A 17,137-nucleotide genomic window follows, 5' to 3' on the forward strand; every position below is an offset into this window, starting at 1 on the left:
CCAATGTTTTCAACTAGCTGATGGATGGTACACGTCTGATAGAATATTTACAAGTAGAATGTCTGATGTATTCTTACAGGAATTTGAGATAAGGGATGTTTTTACTCAACCTGGAAAGAATATGTATTTTGCATCATAAACTATAAAAAACACAGGTTTTAAATGTTTATGTTATGTTTTTCTGTATTACATACTTGTTACTTTGTAGAAAACAGAACAGCATTCCTTATCAAGGTACATTATTTTTCAGCTGCAGTACTGAGTGAGCTTTTTCTTGGATGGGATAATAACCGCACAGTCTTAAGTCACTAAAGAGACTGTATTTTTGTATAATGACAGTTGAACTATGAAGGAAAAAACACTTCATAAATAAAAATTTCATGAAAGTGAATGTTTTGCATACCCAAAATAAGGTACTGTGGACTCCATGTCAAACCGTTAAATATATTGTATACAATCTGTATATATACTATATATAATGGTATATATCATGTGGAAGGCACAGTCAGATAATAGTTCTGTGTACTGTTCTTGTAACACTAGATCTTTTTAATAAATAATTCTCTTTTTATTGACTTTTATCTTCTCTCCTGTGAGATACATGAATGGCATTATTTATTTCATTCAGACCACAGTATGATCATGATTATGGTAGTGTTTTTATGCTGAAAATATCACAATGTTAGTACTTTCTTAGTACTTTATGTTACAATTTTAGGTTCAAAAATATGCATAGATGTCCATGGTAGTTCCAATTCAAAAAGTGGAAGCCACGTCAAAGAATAAACCAAAGAAAAATTAACAAATGGAATACATTTAGAATTAGACTCATGATTTATTTCTTCTCAAGAAAGGAGACTTTACCAAATGAGTTTTGAAAGAAGTTTGTTAAGTGCATAATTATGCTTTTATTTGGAACAGTCTGTAACAATCTATCCTAGGTACAATTTGCATAGATACATTTATTCATCTTTTGTGTTCCCTTAGCACCATGTATACATTTTTATTATACAAGCAATCACATGATTTTACAGTGATTTGTTTATGAATGTTTGTTTCTCTTCCACTCCCTAGGCTATGGATCCTCCAAAAGAGACTATCTTATATTTATCTTAGGATTTCTCCCACCAGTGCATTGCACAGGTATATATCAAGTGAGCAATTAATTGGGTTTACTTTAATGTTGCCCTTAAAATTTTCCTGTAGAACAGGCTTCCTACACCTAGGTGATCATCTAAGTCACCTGGGAACCCAGATTTCAGGATTCTGATTCAGTAGGTCAGAGACTAGGGAACTTTATTTTCAAAATCTTCTCAAACACAAAATGATACACCCCTACTGAAGGGAATTTGGCAGTAAGTAGTACCATTTTGCATGAATTTACCCTTTGACCTAGCAATCACATGTCTAGGTATCTATCCCTAAGATAGACTAGCAAAAATATGTAATGTTGAGGGAATAAGAATAAACAAGGCACACCACAACTGAAAACCTCTGGGATGCAGCAAAGGCGGTCTTAAGAGGAAAATATATAGTAATCCAGGCCTTCCTAAACAAGGAAGAAAGATCTCAGATACACAACCTAACATTACACCTTAAAGAACTGGAAAAAGAATAGCAAATAAAACCCAAAAACAGCAGAAGACAGGAAATAATAAAGATTAGAGCAGAAATCAATGCTATCGAAATTAAAAAAAAAATGGTAGAATAGATCAATGAAACCAGAAGCTGGTTCTTTGAAAGAATTAACAAAATTTATAAACCACTAGCCAGTTTGATCAAAAAGAAAAAGGAAAGGACCCAAATAAATAAAATCAAGAATGAAAGAGGAGAGATCACAACCAACACAGCAGAAATAAAAACAATAATAAGAGAATATTAGGAGAAATTATATGCCAATAAAATGGGCAATCTGGAAGAAATGGACAAATTTCTAGAAACATATACACTACCAAAACTGAAACAGGAAGAAATAGAAAATTTGAACAGACCCATAATCCGTAAGGAAATCGAATTAGTAATCAAAAATCTCCCGAAAAACTAGAGTCCAGGGCCAGATGGCTTTCCAGGGGAATTCTACCAAACATTTAAGGAAGAGTTAACACCTATTCTCTAGAATCTGTTCCAAAAAAATAGAAATGGAAGGAAAACTTCCAAACTCATTCTATGAAGCCAGCATTACCTTGGTACCAAAACCAGACAGAGACCCCACTGAAAAGAAGAACTATAGACCAATTTCCCTGATGAACATGGATGCAAAAATCCTCAACAAGCTTTTACCTAACTGGCTCCAACAATACATTAAAAATGTTTTTCTCTACGACCAAGTGGGATTTATACCTGGGATGCAGGGCTAGTTCAATATCCACAAAACAATTAATGTAATTCATCACATCAATAAAAGAAAGGACAAGAACCATATGATCCTCTCAATAGATGCAGAGAAAGCATTTGACAAAATACAGCTTCCTTTCTTGATAAAAACACTTAAGAAAGTAGATATAGAAGGATCATACCTCAAAATCATAAAAGGCATATATGAAAAACCTAATGCTAATATCATCTTCAATGGGAAAAAACTGAGAGGTTTCCCCCTAAGGTCAGGAACAAGACAGGGATGTCCACTCTCAACACTGTTATTCAACATAGTATTGGAAGTTTTTACCTCTGCAATCAAACAACATAACGAAATAAAAGGCATCCAAATCGGCCAAAAGGAGGTCAGACTTTCACTCTTCACAGATGACATGATACTCTACGTGGAAAATCCAAAAGATTCCACAAAAAAAAAAACTGCTAGAACTGATTCATGAATTCAGCAAAGTTGCAGGATATAAAATCAATGCACAGAAATCGATTGCATTCTTATACACCAACAATGAAGCAACAGAAAGACAAATCAAGGAATCGATTCCATTTACAGTTGCACCAAAAACCATAAAATACCTAGGAATAAATCTAACCAAAGAGTTGAAAAATCTATACACTAAAAACTATAGAAAGCTTATGAAAGAAATTGAAGACACAAAAAAATGAAAAAAGATTCCATGCTCCTGGATAGCAAGAACAAATATTGTTAAATGTCGATACTACCCAAAGCAATCTACATATTCAATGCAATCCCTATCAAAATAACACCAGCATTCTTCACAGAGCTAGAACAAATAATTCTAAAATTTGTATGGAACCAGAAAAGACCTTGGAACCAGAAAAAACTCCGAATATCCAAAGCAATCTTGAAAAAGAAAACCAAAGCAGGAGGCATCATAATCCTGGACTTCAAACTATACTACAAAGCTGTAATCATCAACAGTATGGTACTGGCACAAGAACAGACACTCAGACCAATGGAACAGAATAGAGACCCCATAAATGGACCCACAAACATATGGCCAACTAATCTTTTACAAAGCAAGAAAGAATATCCAATGGAATAAAGACAGTCTCTTCAGCAAGTGGTGCTGGGAAAACTGGACAGCAACATGCAGAATGAACATGGACCACTTTCTTACACCATGCACAAAAATAAACTTAAAAAGGATTAAAGACCTAAATGTAAGACAGGAAGCCATCAAAATCCTTGAGGACAAAGCAGGCAAAAACATCTTTAATCTTGGCTGCAGCAACTTTTTACTCAACATGTCTCCAGAGGCAAGGGAAACAAAAGCAAAAATGAACTACTGGGACCTCATCAAAATAAAAAGCTTCTACACAGCGAAGGAAACAATCAGCAAAACTAAAAGGCAACCGACAGAATGGGAGAAGATATTTGCAAATGACATATCAGATAAAGGGTTAGTATCCAAATCCATAAAGAACTTATCAAACTCAACACCCAAAAAAAAATCCAGTGAAGAAATGGGCAAAAGACATGAATAAACACTTCTCCAAAGAAGACATCCAGATGGCCAACTGACACATGAAAAAATGGTCAACATCACTCATCATCAGGGAAATATAAATCAAAACCACAATGAGATACCACCTCACACCTCTCAGAATGGCGAACATTAACAATTCAAGCAACAACAGATGTTGGCAAAGATGTGGAGAAAGAGGATCTGTTTTACACTACTGGTGGGGATGTAAACTGGTGCAGCCACTCTGGAAAACAGTATGGAGTTTTCTCAAAAAATTACAAATAGAACGACCCTACGACCCAGCAATTGAACTACTAAGTATTTATCCAAGGGATACAGGTGTGCTGTTTCAAAGGGACACATGCACCCCAATGTTTATAGCAGCACTATCAACAATAGCCAAAGTATGGAAAGAGCACAAATGTCCATCGAGGAATGAATGAATAAAGAAGATGTGGTATGTAGGGGCACCTGGATGGCTCAGTTGGTTGAGCGACCAACTTCGGCCAAGGCCATGATCTCACAGTTCGTGAGTTTGAGCCCCGCGTTGGGCTCTGTGCTGACAGCTGGGAGCCTGGAGCTTGCTTCACATTCTGTGTTTCCCTGTCTCTCTGGCCCTCCCAGCTCATGCTCATACTCTATCTCTGTCAAAAATAAATAAACTTAAAAAAAATAAGATGTGGTAGGTATATATACAATGGAGTATTGCTCAGCAATCACCAAGAATGAAATCTTGCCATTTGCAACTATGTGGATGGAACTTGAGGGTATTATGCTAAGTGAAATTAGTCAGTCAGAGAAAGACAAATATCATATGACTTCACTCATATGAGGACTTTAAGAGACAAAAAAGATGAACATAAGGGAAGGGAAACAAAAATAATATAAAAACAGGGAGGGAAAAAAAGCATAAAAGAGTCAGAATATGGGGAACAAACTGAGAGTTACTGGAGGGGGTGTGGGAGGGAGGATAGACTAATGAGTAAGGGGCACTAAAAAATCTACTCCTGAAATCATTGTTGCACTATATGCTAACTAATTTCAATGTAAATTTAAAAAAAATAAAATTAAGTATTATGTTGAAAGAACATAATTAAATATGAATCTGCAAAAAAAAAGAATAAATAAGGTGCAGAACAATGAATACATTCTTCCTTTCATGTAAGAAGTAGGAAAATACACTTATTTACTAATACTGTCTAAAAGAAATAATGGAAGAGTAAACTACAGACTAAAAAATTATTGTCTATTGAACAGGGAGGGAATGGAATATAGGAAAAAATATGGAAGCAAGCTCTTTTTTATGTACTTATTTTATAGTTTTGACTTTGGAACTACATAAATGTTTTACATTAATTTAAAAATTAAAGGAAAAAAACAAAGTAACTTCCAAAAAATAATAATAAATAGAAAATAATGGTTGATCAACCATTGGTCAACCAAATGGCTGATATGTTAAAGATTCTCCTTATAGAGAAATTATAATCGCATGGACAAGTACTTCAAGTATTTTGACAATATATTCCTAATGGAACATATATATCAAGGACAACACATACACACATACACCCCAGAAAGAAATCTTAAACTACATTCATTGGTCTCCTTGTGAGTAGCATAACTAGTATAATTATTTTTCAATTTAGCCCATATGTGAATATACATGTTAAAATATTAAAAGAGTAAGTTTTAAAGTTAAATACAACCTGTAAACTTCAATATAGAAATATTAGTATGAATTCATATTTTATTTAACCTTCTTAAACATAACTTATTTCTAGCTTTGTTCTGCAAAATCCTAGAAGAGCAATAGCCTTAATAGAAAAATAATACAAATATAAATAAATAAAACATAAATTATGTTCTCCAAAGTCCATTAATCATTAAAAGGAACTTTCTTAGATAAATGGCTGCTTTAAAGTCTCAAGTAGGAAATGTATGAAATGAACCTTGGACTTCTTACTGTGCCTATAAAGGTTATCATTTAAGTGGAGACTTAAACACCTCCCACTAGCAAAGATGGGATAGTTTAAGCTCAAAATGACCAATGACAACAATGTATAGAAACAGATGTAATATCTACAAATCAATGATTTCATACTAATAAAGACACAAATTAGTGGTTATCTTTGCTAGATGCAAGATTCATTTTTCTGATAATGTTATGAAAATATAAAAAGGTCAAGAATTGAGTATTCTGCCTTTTCTGTAAGAGCTGGGTGCCAGGAAAATCAAGTAGTTGATAAAGAATAGCTCTACTTTTTAAAAGAATCACAGATAATAAATACAAAAGGAATGATAGAATTAAAAATTTACTCAGGCAATGATTCTGGTAAATGTTAAAATCATTAGTGAAAATGCTGATGAAGAACAATGCAATAGAAATATCAGGTTGCCATCATCTGAACCCACTATTTTAACATCACTGAAAAGGCAACACGGAGATATTAATATGATAGAATAGGAGGTACACAGCACTACTTCTTTAATATTCTTGCTATAAAATTTTTAACATGAACCTGAATTTATCAAAACTGTAGGCCTGAAATTAATATTACACAGTATTTTAATTAACTGGAATTTAAATAAATAAATAAATAAATAAATAAATAAATAAATAAATCTCTAAGCCTAACTGCTGGTTAGCAGGAAATACTAGGGAATAAAAGAACCTAAATTAATACCACGGGAAGAAATTATCTAAATGCTGAATGTGGTATATTCTACAAGAACAAAAGACTCAATTCTTCCCAAATAAATGGCATATGGATTAAAAGTAGGGAAAGGGACTGTTAAAGCATTAAAATAGACTGAGAAGAAATATCAGCAGAATACAATGTGTGGACCTTGTTGAGATCCTGATTCAAACATATAAACAGTAAAATGACAGCTTGGAGACCATGTGGAAAATTTGAATGTGAACTGAGTATTAGGATGAGAAGAGGAAACCATAGTATTACTAATAGTTATTTTTTAAAAAAAGTCTTTATCAGAGATCCAAACAGAAGTACAAGTAAAAATAATATGATATCTGGAATTTGCCTTAAAATATTCAATATCTTGAATACGCTTTTAAATATTCAATTAAAATAAAATTTGAGGAGAATATATGAAGCAAGAATGGAACAGTTATTTTTGAAGTTGAGTGATATGTTAGTAGAAACTTATTATACTATTCTGAACATTTGTGTAAGTTTAATATTTTGCATAAGAAAAACTTTAAAAGGTCTGTTTCAGATTCTTTGGCAGGATACCTACCTGTGAAATATAACTAAAACACTTTAACAGGGACTACATACATGTGTCTTAATCTTTACCACTTATAATGAAATATCAGATCATTTTCTCTTAAAGTAACTTTTAATGAAAAGAGAAGCTTACACCAAATAAAACCTATTTTAATTTTCTGTGCTTTTAATAAAAAAAACTTAAATTTTTTTAATGCTTCATTTTATTTTTTAGAGAGAGAGCACGCGAGTGAGTGGGGGGGGAGGGCAGAGAGAGAGGGAAACACAGAATCTGAATAAGGCTCCAGGCTCCGAGCTGTCAGCACAGAGCCAGGTGCAGGGCTCAAACCCAAGAGCTGTGAGATCATGACCAGAGGGGAGAGGTCAGATGCTTAACCGACTGTGACTGCGCCACCCAAGTGCCCGATAAAAAAACACACACTTTTGTTCCCAGAAAAAATTTTATAACATAACACATTGATGTATTCTACTTCATTTTCTTTTAATTTTTTTTACGTTTATTTATTTCTGAGAGAGAGACAGAGCATGAATGGGGGAGGGGCAGAGAGAGAGAGAGGGAGACACAGAATCCAAAGCAGGCTCCAGGCTGTCAGCACAGAGCCCCATGCGGGGCTGGAACTCACAAACCCTGAGATCATGACCTGAGCCGAAGTCGGTCGCTCAACCAACTGAGCCACCCAGGTGCCCTCTACTTCATTTTCCAATATTTATGTAAAAGTAATAATACTGAGTAATATCTTTGTGAAATATATATTGTTAGTTATTTATAAGTAGGCAAGAATAAATTTTACATTGAATTACAGTAAATAGATAAAAATAAAATTCATCAAACAGCTGGTGACTCCCACCAAATAAAATTAAACTTCAGTTTTAATAAGCAAATTAATCATGGCTTACATTGCCATTGCTAACATTATAGAAAGTTAGCAATATCTTCTTGACCTGAATGTCAGAGTAGACTAAGAGAAGTTAGTAACCCAAGTTTTATCAATATGTGATTCAGCTGTAGCAAAACACAAATATTTCAAGATGATCGGTTTCCTATCTTTCTTGCTTCATTTTTTTCCTAATTTTGAATTAAATCCATGACAGCTGTCAGAAAAATTCTACATCTGCCCAAAAATCTGGATCCCTTCATCAATTATCTTTGTGGCATATTACAAACTAGCTTCTAACAGTAGTTAAGTAACCAGTAACTACTTAAGAGAACATCAACAAAATATTTTAGAAATATTCCAGTGCTAAACATTACCTATGTGGCAGAAACTGGCTCACCAAACTTGTTTCCTCTTCTCCCTAGGATTACAGCTAAACCACATTCCCCAGCCTCTCTTTAACTTTGGTATGAACAAATAACTGAGTTCCAGCTAATGTAATTGATGGCATGGTGCATGCTCTCTAGCAGTATCCCAACTCATACAACTTATGTTTTAATTTCTAAGAGTAATATATTTTTGCTAAAAGATGGATCTTTTCAAATTGAAGAAATAAATCTCAATTTTTAAAATTGACATATTTCTATATCACACATATTTTATGTACCTCTCCTGACTCCCTTGGCCTCACCTGTCTTCTAGACCCTGGGATGCTTGCTCCACCTCATCTGCCACCCAACTGACTAACTGTCTTTAGTCTTTCCAGTGCATGGAACCAATCAACACATTGATCTGGAACACTGAGTAGTATGCTTTGCTACAACTCTCAAAGCCAAGGCCAACCAGGCATACTAGGACTCTCGTGCCTGTCACAACTTTTGTATGCAGATCAAATGTCACAGTTGAAGGCATAGGATCTGGCTTCCTGACCAAGTCTTAAAAGTATTGGTTGATGCAGAACAGAAGTACAAAAAGTTAATTCCCAGGGGGTAAAATTTGACCAATGGGAAATAAGAGATAGATGGAGCCAAGTAGATTAACTTACTTCTCTCTTTTCTCTACTATGGATGTCACCAAAAAAATAATTTCTTCATATAGTCTATCAGGAGACATCTTGCATGGTCATGCAGACATATTTGGCAAGGATGTGGCTCCATCAAAGCTTAGAATAAAGCAATAAGCCAAGTATACATCATTTTACCTTGTTTTGCATTCTTTCCTGACTCACTTTCTATTTCCTTTACTCATGCTGCCCTGAGACCACATCAAATTCTATTTACTAGGGAATCTGGTCTGAGACAGTCCCTGTTATTCAATAAAGGGAACCATGGCTCCCTAAAGAAATAGTTGATTTGAGGCCTGGGGCAAGAGTTACACAATATAAGCCTGCATCATCTAGTCCCAGAAAGCAAGGAAGTTATAAAGACAAATCGTGTCATGACAAATGGACAGGAGATCTACCTTGAAAATATTCCTAGGGAAATATGGAGAATAAATAAGATTTGGAAACTCACTTTTTTGCTACACTTAATGAAACATTGACTTGAACAACATTTATCATTAGATGCTAAAACAAGCCATTACAAGAATGATTAATGAGGAATCTTGACATTGGATAATCACCACCTGAATCTACTAATTAATTTTAGCATCATTAAAGTGAGACAATCATATGCTGTTGACCACCTGATGTGACATGATATGAAATATATAATGCCCCTATGTAGCATTCTTCATCAGAAAAAAAAAAAAATCTTGAATCCTTAATTAAATCAAATTCTATATCTATCAGTTGCAGAAATCATAAGAAATAGAAACTCTATTATATGAGACCATGAAGAAGTAATTGGCCAAATCCAAAATGTGGAACACTCTTCAGGATAATGATCCAGTTTATTTCCTAGATCAATATCATTTAAAAAAAAAAAGGGAGTAATGGAAACCAATTTGACAGTAAATTCCATATATTAAAAAATAAAAATAAATAAAAAATAAATAAATAAAAAAAAGGGAAAAAATGGGGCTTCCTCTTTAAATGATACTTCAGAAGTTTAACAAATTACCAAGACCTTGTTCAAATTCTGATTTAAATAAACATTTATAACAAATTATATTTGTTAAGTAACCAGGGGAAATGGGATATGGACATATGGGATACGGACATATGATAAATTATATTTGTTAAGTAACCAGGGGAAATGGGATATGGACAAATGGGATATGGACATATGATATCCTAATTTTGCTAATTAATATTTTAGATAATTTTTCTAGAAAAAGATGAAATCATATGATTGCAGGGATTTACTTTAAAATATCGCAGAAGGAAAAAGAAAGGAAGGAAGGAAGAAAGAAAAAAATAAAAGGAAGAAGAAAACTTTAAAAATAATAGAAGTGCACTCAACAACACACTAAACTACATGAGGCAAAAAACAAATACAATTGTAAGGAGAAACAGATGAATCCACTATCATAGAGACTTCAACACCCATTTATCAGTAATGGGCAGACCAAGCAGGCAGATAAATCAGTGAGGACATAGGTGAACTCAACAGCATCATCCATCAACTAGATGTAATTGACATCTAGAGAATAGATGATGATCCAGCAACAGCAGAATATACAGTCTTCTCAAGATCACATGGAACATTCACCAAGATGGACCACATTCTGGGACATAACACACACCTGAACAAATGTAAAAGAATAGGAATCATACAATGCCTTTCTTTCATCCTACAATGTAATTAAACTAGAAAAAAAAATAGCAAGGATAACTGAAAAACTCCAAAATACATGGATATTAAATAATACACATATATATGATATGCATCAAAGAAAAATCTCAAGATAAATTTTAAAAATATTTTAACTAAATGAAAATACAACCTATTAAAATTTGAGGGATGCAGTAAAAGCAGTGCTTAGAGATAAATTTATAGCATTGAATGCATATGTTAGAAAATAATAGGGATATAAAATCAATAATCTAAGCTTTCACCTTAGAAGAAAGAGAAAAGCAAAGTAAATCCAAAATAAGTAAAAGAAAATGAATAAGAAGAAATACAGCAGAAGTCAATAAAATTGACAACAGGAAATCAATAGAAAAAATCAAAAAGCAACAAGCTGGGTTTTGGAAAATATCAATAAAATCAATAAGCCTCTACTCAGGATAACTAGGAAAAGAAAAAGGATACAATTATTAATGCCTGAAATATAAGAGGTATCATTGCTATAGGTCTTATAAGCATTAAAATTATAATAAAGAAATACTATGAACAACTCTGTACCCACAAATTTGTTAACCTTGATGAAATGAATCAATTCTTCAAAAAATATAATTTTCTGAAAGGCATACTAGAAGAAATAGACAATCTGCATAGGCCTATTTCTATTAAAAATATCGAGTCAATAATTAATAGCATCCTAAAACAGAAAGCATCAGGCCCAGATGGTTCACTGGTGAATTCTACTAAACATTTAAGGAAGAAATTTTAACAAGTATTTATAATCTCTTCCAGAGTATAGAAGCTAAGGAAATACTTCCAAATTCATTCTATGAGGCCGGCATTACTTTAATTCAAAATCACAAAAATATTACAAGAAAACTAGAGATCAGTATCACTCGTGAACACAGATGCAAAAATCTTGAACAAAATATTAGCAAATGAAATGAAATAATATATAAAAGAAATTATACACCATGACAAGTGGGATTTATCCTCAACATTCAATAATCAAATAATGTAATTCATCATATTAACAAGCTGGAAAAGAAAAATCATATGATCAAATCAATAGATACAGAAATATCTACATTTGACAAAATCCAATACCTACTCATTATAAAAACTCTCAGTGAAATAAGAATAGACTAACTTCCTCAACATGATAAAGAATATCTACAAAAAAATCTACAGTTAACATCATACTTAATGGGGAGACAATTGAAGCTTACCCCTAAGATTGAGAACAAGGCAAGGGTGTTTCCTCTCACCATATTAAGAAAGAAAAATTAAATTGTCTGTATTCATACATGACATGATTGTCTATGTAGAGATTTTGAAATAACCAACAACAACCTAAAAACCCTTGGAACTAATAAGCTATTAGGGCAAGTTTTCAGGATACAAGGTTAATATACAAGGTTAATCACTTTTCTATATACCAGCAATAAACGAGTGGAATTTGAAATTTAAAACACATACCATTTGCATTAGCACCCCCCAAAAATGAAATACTTAGGTATAAATCTAACAAATATGTACAAGATTTATATAAGGAAAACTACAAAATCCTGATGAATAAAGTCAAAGAACTAAATAAATGGAGAGTTATGACAAGAAGACTCAATATTGTCAGGATATCAATTCATTCCTACTTGATTTACACATTCAATACACTCTTAACCAAAATTCTAGTGAATTATGTCATGGATATTGACAAACTGATTCTGAAGTTCATAGGGTAAGGCAAAAGACCTAGACAGGAGCCTGGGTGGCTCATTCGGTTGAGCGTCCAACTTTGGCTCACGTCATGATCTCACGGTTTGTGAGTTCAAGCCCCATGTCAAACTCTGTACTGACAGCTCTGAGCCTGGAGCCTGCTTTGGTTTCTGTATCTCCCTCTCTCTCTGCCCTTCCCTGTCATGCTCTGTCTTTCTCTTTCTTAAAGATAAACATTTTTAAATAAGACCTAGAATGGCCAGTACAACCACATATATATATATATATATATATATATATATATATATACACACACACACACACATATCTCAATCATATATATATATATATATATATATATATATATATTATAGATCTCACATCTTGTATCAAATATATATGTCTTGTATCATATATATAATGCCAGTATAATAATAATAATAATAACAATAATAATAATAAAGTTAAAATTCTTCTTCACTCTTGGTTGGGCCCTTTGGTAAATGAGAAATTGTGGTGCATGAACGTTATCACAGTTTATGTCCTCTTTTCTTCTGACCTAAGCTTTAACTCCCTCTCTTTTCCCATTTTTTATAACCTAAGCTTCTGACCCTACCATGTTCAAAGAGGTGCGTTTGGGAAAGATAAATTAGAACAAGAAAACTTCTTACTGAACTAGCACTAATATAAAATGACTTTCTGCTGTCTTAGCTTAACAGGTTTAAAACTCATTCTTATATCATTGATACTTCCATGGATTCAGAGAACACAGTAGGTAAATTTGACTGCAATTTCTATGTTGTGAGAGGTGTATTTTCCTCTTGGTAGTTATTTCCCCCTCAATTTCATCATTAGTCATTGTGATGTTATTGGGAAGGATTTAAAATAGCTTAAGGACAGTTCTCTCTCCTACATGGCTTACATCTGGTATATGTTAAACACACACAAAACCTTTGCTGCATTGAATTCTGCATGCATAGACCAAACCCAAAGCAGTGAGCTTTAACTCCAGCATCAGCAACTTGACTGCCTAACTCTAGCCCTTTCAGTTTCTCAGCTGGGAGTTAAAAAACAAAGCAAAACAAAACAAACAAAAACAAAAACAAAACACAAGTTTACAGTTTCATTCAGTCTGTAGCTATCTCTGAATGGTCTCAGTGAAGTACCCTTATTAGATAATTGGAGGTGGGGCACTCATAGCCAGGTTCTTCAGAGCATGCCTCTTCAAAAATCCTCTTCATGAGTCTTCTTCTTGTCTCAAATTTCACCACTTGATGTGAGTAATATATATTATAGTAATGTAACTGCTATTTTTGAAATATCTGAAGATTCTCTGTCTTACAACTCCCTTTGCTATCTGATGGCTATTAACTCAAACACTTCTTTTAACATCCTACTATAAACAGGAATGGAAATAGGAAATGAAATAGAATTATGCTTTTAAGGGATTACTGTGGTTGTTCTATAAAAATAAACTGTATAGGGTGGAGGCAAATGTGGAAGCATAGAAAGGGCTACTAATGTAGCATAAGTGAGAAATAATGAGGACACAGACTAGAAGTGTGAAAAGAAGTTACATGCCAGATATATTTTCAAGGCAGAACCAGGAATGGGGCTCCTGGCTGGCTCAGCTGGAAAAGCATGTGACTCTTGATCTCAGGGTCATGAGCTTGAGCCCCATGTTGGGTATAGAGATTATTTAAAAATGAAATATTTTTAAAATATATGATAGAACTAGGAATGCTCATGAATTCTATAAAAAGTATGAGGAAAAGAGAGGAATCAAGGATTCCAGATTTTAATCCTGAGGAACTATGTGAAGGGTATGCCATTAACTAGATAAAGACTGCGGAGGTCAATTGTCTAGAGAGGTAAAGAATTAGGAGTTCAATTTTAGACCTGCTAAATTTCAAATGACTATTAAATATTCAAGTAGGAATCCCAAAGGGACTTTTGGATATAAAGTCTAGTGCTCAAGAGAGGTCCAGACATCAAGACTAAAAACATGTATTTGAAGATTATCAACACTTAGGAAATATTAAAAACTATAGGACTAAATGAGAGTACCTTGGAATTGAGAATAGCTACAATAGAAAGAGAACAAAAGATTTAGTAACCTTCAGGCACTTCAAATTCAGATATTAGGAAGATGAGGAAGACCCAGCAAAAAAGATTCAGAAAGGATGGCCGCACCCAAAGAGTCTGAAAGGGAAAAGAAAATTTTAAAGGGTGGTCATAAGGTAAAATGGTAAAAGGCATAATCTCCATTTCCACATATTAAAAACTTAAGAACTGAGGGAGGCAGCACATATAGTTGTTGGTTCAAAGTACAAATATTTCATGCCCTATTAGACAGCTGGTACTCCCAAGATGTTTTCTCATAGTGATACTTTAGCTGAGACTGTAATCTGTTTTCTCTTCAAAGAAGAACATTCTATGGACAATGTTTATTTTTAAAGTTGAGTTACCAGATTCAGGCTTTAATGTACTCCCCAATTAACTCTAACAATGTTTTCAAAAGATGGACTTTGACTTTGCCCATTTAATGAACAAATCCAATCAGTCACCCTGTTAGTGAAAATGGAAAATAGATGTCTTTGAGAATGATAAATAGCTAATTACAGAGGGAACTTGCAAAGCATACTACTATAGAAGCTATTTTATATTCAATCTCATAATTGATTTTTTAATGGATTGATAATAGTTTTTCTTTGCCTATGACAAATCTCCACCTCAAATTCCTAGGAAAGAATCCATCACACTGGAATTTTTCTACTCTCAGCTAAGTCCATGGAATCAGATTTATGAGAAAATAAATGTCTATTGTTCAAATTACCTTTTTTGATGGAAAGCTGAGGCATTACCCACCTGTATAAGTTATATCCATGAATTTCTTGTGTAAATGGCCTTTGGTTCACTTAAGGTTGTCTTTGAATACTAAGGCTAAGCAAATAGAAGCTGAATAATCTCTGTTCAAGTCAATAGAGAAACATACTACATTATAGAATCAGAGGGTTAAATACAGATCACTGGAACAGGTCATTGGATCATATCTTAATAGCCTTTGTAAAATCTGAATCCAAGCATTCCCCTAAATCCCACTAGAATAAAAAACCAATTGTTTATATATTAGCATTGACGGACTTGATTGCTGTGTAACTAAGGAAAGTTGCCTGAGAAACTCCTCATCATCTCTCAATTTCGAGTTCACATTTCAACTTCTTCATGAACTTTTTAAATTCCCCATTCCTAGTTTCTCTCTTTCCTACTTGCACAGATTCACATCACATTGATAACACCTATTCGCATTTTCCTGTAATTATCTCCTTACAAGTCTATTGCTCACAATCTGTAAAATTAATCGTTACTCTATTCCCAGGGCACAGGTTAATTCCACAACATAATCAGTCTCCCTAATCATCTCTGGAATGAATGACTGAAAGAACATTGCCAAGTGATGAGGTGTAAAGAATAATGCTGGGCAGGCAGCATTTAGTTCTCAGCCCCTGGTTAAGCCTTCAGCTCTACCAAGAAAGCATTTGTGTTTCTGCCATTCTTACTGTAGTGGTTGCTATTGGTGTCTTTTTCGTAACACTTCCACTATTTGGTATTCATACACACATCTCAACCCCTACCCCCTACTGCTGTGAGTGTTGGCTAAAAACACCTCAAAGCCAATATTTTCAACAGAGAAGGAATCTCCCACCTGCTCCCCAGTGCAGACCTCACTTATTGCTGGGAACAAAGGGAAAGCAAGAGAATATGAAAGGCCAGCCTTCTTCACTAAAAGTGGGACAAACTCTGTTACAATCTCTATGGTACAATAGATGTGCCAGAGCTTTCCTGAGGAATAAGAGTGAAGCCAGTCTCCAGCTAAGACTGCTATTTTGCTTAGTTTTCCTCCTGCCTAGTCCTATTTTGCTCACTTTCCTCCTCCTCCAATGAATCACTTGAACAGTGATCTTCATCTTAAGTTCTACTTCAAGGTATTTTATCCAACATAGCTGGTATTTGAAGTGGTTCAAGAAGCAGACCTTATGGCTGAGATTCTGGAATGGTTTGTTCACTGACAGGATGGCAATAAGGACCTATCAGTTATGGTAGGAGTTGTATTTATAGTTCATGGCATGTTGTAAAGGTGCAACTTCTAAGACCTTCATCTTTTGTAGACTGCAACAGGAGAGAGACAAAAGGGAAACATTAGCTAGTACTGTCTTTTGGATTTGAGACTTTAGGGAGAAACAGCAATTATAAGGACCATGAAATTTGGTGGCTATTCTTAAATGCCACCGATTCTTGAAGAAAGAAATGACAGACTCAAATCTATTAATCAAAAATTTAAAGCAAAATATAAGTGTCTGAAGGCAGAATTTAAAAAGATGTTAATTTCTTGCAGCCAGAGGGCAAACATAATCAGTCTTAGGACATAAAGAGAAGAGGTTCAGAGAAATTTGGATTCCCAGTCAAATCTCTTATGCCAAAGTAAGAGCCATGATAGAGAAGGAATAGGATTCTAAGGCCTTTGATGGTGATATCTAGATAAATGAAGATCATAAGGATATTTCAAGAATTAAATGTCAGAACCCGAAAGATGCTAGGGAAGATGGCAGTGTAGGAGGACGCTGGGCTCACTGCGCGTCCTGCTGATCACTTAGATTCCACCTACACCTGCCTAGATAACCCAGAAAACCTCCAGAAGACTAGCAGAA

Source organism: Panthera onca, chromosome D1, assembly GCF_046562875.1.
Source record: "Panthera onca isolate mPanOnc1 chromosome D1, mPanOnc1 haplotype 2, whole genome shotgun sequence".
Taxonomy (NCBI): Eukaryota; Metazoa; Chordata; class Mammalia; order Carnivora; family Felidae; genus Panthera; species Panthera onca.